Raw genomic sequence first — 4251 nt, 5'->3', positions numbered from 1 at the left:
CCTCTTCCCACAGCCAAATCCTGGGGAGCATTTGTTCATTCATGTATTCATCCATGGATTGAGAACCTGCCAGGAGCAGTTCTAGGAGCTGGGAACATGATGGTGATTGCGATAGAGGCTGTAGGTGTTTGGGCAGTCCAGTATCACACACCAGTTTTAAGTATCAAAATATTAATATTTTTGTTGGTATAATACCATTATTTCCATTTTTTAAAAAACTTGAAATCTGAATTACTTACATTTTGGGAGCTGCCCAGAAAGTTATACGCTAGATCAAAATTTCTAATCAGCTCCAGGAGTACTCCTTTAGAAACCCATCTGTCCATATTTCTCCCCTGCTGTTGTTATATCCCATGACCTGGATGGTTAGTTGGTTAGTTGGTCATTGCATTTTCCTTTGGTGGGTTGGTTTTGGGTGTTATTACTAATTTAAACTTCTCCAAAAGCTAGTCTGGGTTCTGCTCTTCCTCCAAGGACCCTGGTGGAGTCTCCTTAGAATGAGAAGGAGCCGTCAGTTATGGTGAACAAGAGGAGGATATGGTAGCAGGACTTGGGGGCAGAGAGAGGAGAGAGAATGAGGTTTCCAGGTCTTCCCACCTTCCTTTCCCCTGGGCTAGATTCTCTCTGCTCCCCTCCCAGAAAAGGGCCATCCCCTGTGAGTGTCACGGTCCCTAAGTGGTTTACTTTAGTTTATTTTAGCCATCATGCTTCTCAAGGAACAAAACTGCCTCGGTTCTTTACCTGTGGCTTTCTCTCGGGAGGAAGTTTGGACAAAGTATAGAAGATCTCGGTGTCCATGTCTTACCTTTGCAATAAAATGCCAATATTATGGTCTTTCTCAAAATGTCATATGTCATTTTGATCCATTGCAATACCCACTGTAGTACAATAAAGAGAAAAATAGCTACCCTTGAGGAATTTATATTTTCGTGGGGGAGACACGATAAAGAAATGAGCATGTACATAAAATAATTTCAGATTGTGATATAGGCTAGATCAGTTCATTTTTGCTGCACAACCAACCATGCTAATGTTTTATGATTTCTTAAATTTATTCTTACTGATCAGTTAGCTTTTGCTTTATAACCAACCATGCTAATATTTTATGATTTCTTAAAATGATAATTTATTCTTGCTCATGAGTCTATAGATGACTTCACAGTTTTACTGGTCCAATCTGGACTCCTTCATGTATCTGTCACTGGTTCAGGTGGTGCTGTATCTGGGGAAAGCTGGCTACTGGCTAGAGGATCTCAGTTTTCCTCCACATGTTCTCCCATCCTCCACCAAGCTAACTCAGGCTCCTTCACATGGCAGTTTCAGGGATCTAAGAGTAAGTGTGAAAGACTATGAGGCTCAAAGCTGGCATGCCTTTACTTCTAAAACATTCTTTTGGCCAGAGTAAGTCATAAGTCCAGCCCAGATCCAAGGAATAGGGAAATCAACCCCATCTCTTGATGGAAAGTGCTACAAAGTCCCATCAATGCTGCAAAGAGACACCAATAAAGGGAAGGATGGAAAATTGTGGCCATTTTTGCAATTAACAAACATGAGTTATTTAAAAAAGGGGGGGAGTAATGGGATATGGAAGCAACATGGGTCACTTCTTTATATTAGGCGATCAGAGAAGACCTCTCTCAAGAAATAATATTTGAGGTAAGACCTAAGTGATAAGAAAGAAAAGCCCTACTTTAAAGATTAGGTTGATAAGCACAAAAAGCAGAGAGAGTAGCATGGGCAAAGGTCCTCAGCAGAAAAAAAAATCATAATTGTGTTCAGGATTTACAAAGAAACTGGGTCTTACTGGAGTAGATGGATGGAAGTGAGAATACTAGTGGATTAAGTTACAGAGAGAGGCAGGGAACAATCATGTTTGGTCTTATGGATTATGGTGAGATATTTATATTCATTTTAAATGTGATCAGAAACCACTGGAGGGTTTTAAGCAAAGAAATAAAATGATGTGATTGAAAATTTGAGAAGGTCACTTTGGCTGCTGTGGGAAGAATAGGCTAAAGTGGAAACAGACAAGAGTAGAAGCAGAAAGATCGTGTAGGAGACTATTGTAATAGCGCAGGTGAGAAATGATCATGGCAGAGACTAAAGTGGTAGCAGTGAAGGTGGTTTAAGAGGCGGGATGCTCTGGAATATATTTTTGAAGCCAAACCTGCAGGGTTTATGAATGGACTTGCTGTTAGAGGAAAAGGAAAAAAAATAGTAAAGAGGACGCCAAAGATTTTTGTCTTGAGTTTCTGAGTAAATGATGAGTGCTATGGTCTGAATGTTTATGTGCCCAAAATTCCTATATTGACATCTTTACCCCCCAAAAGTGATGGTATTAGGAGGTGGGGCCTTTTGGAAGTTGATTAGGTTATGAGGGCAGAGTCCTCAGAAATGAGATTAGTGCCCTTTTATTAATATTATAAAAGAGGTCCAAGGGAGTTTGTTTGTACCTTCTGCCATGTAAGATTACAATGAGAAGATATCCATCTGTGAAGGAAACAGACCCTTAGCAGACACCAAATCTTCTGGTACCTTGATCAGGGACTTCCCATCCTCCAAAACTGTGAAAAACAAATTTCTATTGTTTATAAGCCACCCAGTCTGTGGTATTTTATTACAACAGCCCAAACAGATTAAGACAATGAGTTACTGGATAAACCACATTACTGGGCTAAAACAGATGGTGGGAGGAACATGAGAGAGATAAGAGAATTCCGAAGTTTTACTGTGGGCTTGTTAGGTAGCATAGTGGACATCATAGAAACGTCAAATAGAAAGACAGATGTGTGAGACTGGAGCTCAGCGGAGGTTGGGCTGTGAATATTCATTTAAGAGTCAATCATACCCAGCAACAGGCTAGATGAATCTACCAATGGAGAGAATGAATAGATAATAGAAGGGGACCTAAGACTGAGGCACAGGGAATGCTAATATTTATAAGTAGATTAGAAGGACAATTTTAAAAATGAGATGGAGTGGCCAGCAAAGTGAGAGAAAAAAAAGAAAAAGTTTCCCAAGAAGGAAGGAGTGATCACTTCTGCTTCCAGCCAGGATGGAGTAACAGAGACCAGACAACCTCACACTGTAAGCAACAAGAATACCAAAGCATTGTTTCACAGCTTTTTATCATACAATAAGCAGCACAGAAACTCCATCCCTGAGAGAAGGGAAACAAGGCACCAACTCACTGCATAGAGGCAATGTTCAGGTCTTAGCAAAGAGAATGGGGACCAAAACAGAACTCAGCAGTCTGACTGAGTTGAGAAGTTAGAGATGAAAGTTCAGGAAGCCGAGGAAGCTACTGTAAGGCAGAGCACCAGTTAGGAGGGACCTACATAGAGGGAGAGTTTCAGAGGTCTGTAGAAATATCCTTGCAAGTCTATGACTGAGTACTGATCTACACATGCATAAGAGGAAACTACCCAAAGATGAAGAAAGAACCATCAGCATAAAACAGGCTGACCAATTCCCAGAGCTCACACAGAACTGGGAATAGACCTCCTAATACCTGGAGCATTGGGTAGAAGCCACAGAAGGGAATTGCCTTAGTATTGGTGCTAAATTATGCCTAGACTAAAAGTTGCTTTGGACCTACCATAACAAATTTAAAAGGGTTGAAAAGTTCCAATTCATTTCAAGTAACAAGCACCAGAAAAGAAACAACACTATTTAAGTAAGATAAAACCAGCAACCAACAAACAATATCTTTGTTTGATCTTCTTGGAATCCTGTTAGAAGATCACATAACAATATCTAGCACTGAATAAAAAATTACCAGGTATGCAAAAAAAAAAAAAAAAGAAAATTTTTTTCTGCATAACCAGAAGAAAAATCAATCAATAGAAACAGACCCACAAATGGTAAAACTAGCAGACAAGGAAAGTAAAACAGCTATTATAAATATACTACATTTTTCAGCTAGGTAGAGAAAAAATACGAACATGATAAGAAGAAAAATAGAAGATAGAAAAAAGAAGCAAACGGAAATTCTAGAGATTAAAAAACACAGTATATTAAATGAAAAATGACAGATTTGACACTGCAGAAGAAAAAGAGCAATGACCTTGAACACATAGCAATATAAACTATCCAAAATGAAGCACTAAAAGAAAAGAGATTGGGAAAAAAAAATCCACAGGGTGACCTTTAGAACAATACCAAGCAGTCTAATATATGTGTAATTGGAGTCCTGAGGTGGGAAAAAAGGAGAAGCAGAAAGTTTACTTGAAAAAAAAGACCAAATTTTTT

Source organism: Mandrillus leucophaeus, unplaced genomic scaffold (genome assembly GCF_000951045.1).
Source record: "Mandrillus leucophaeus isolate KB7577 unplaced genomic scaffold, Mleu.le_1.0 Scaffold182, whole genome shotgun sequence".
NCBI classification, from domain to species: domain Eukaryota; kingdom Metazoa; phylum Chordata; class Mammalia; order Primates; family Cercopithecidae; genus Mandrillus; species Mandrillus leucophaeus.
This window is presented reverse-complemented; position numbering follows the sequence as displayed.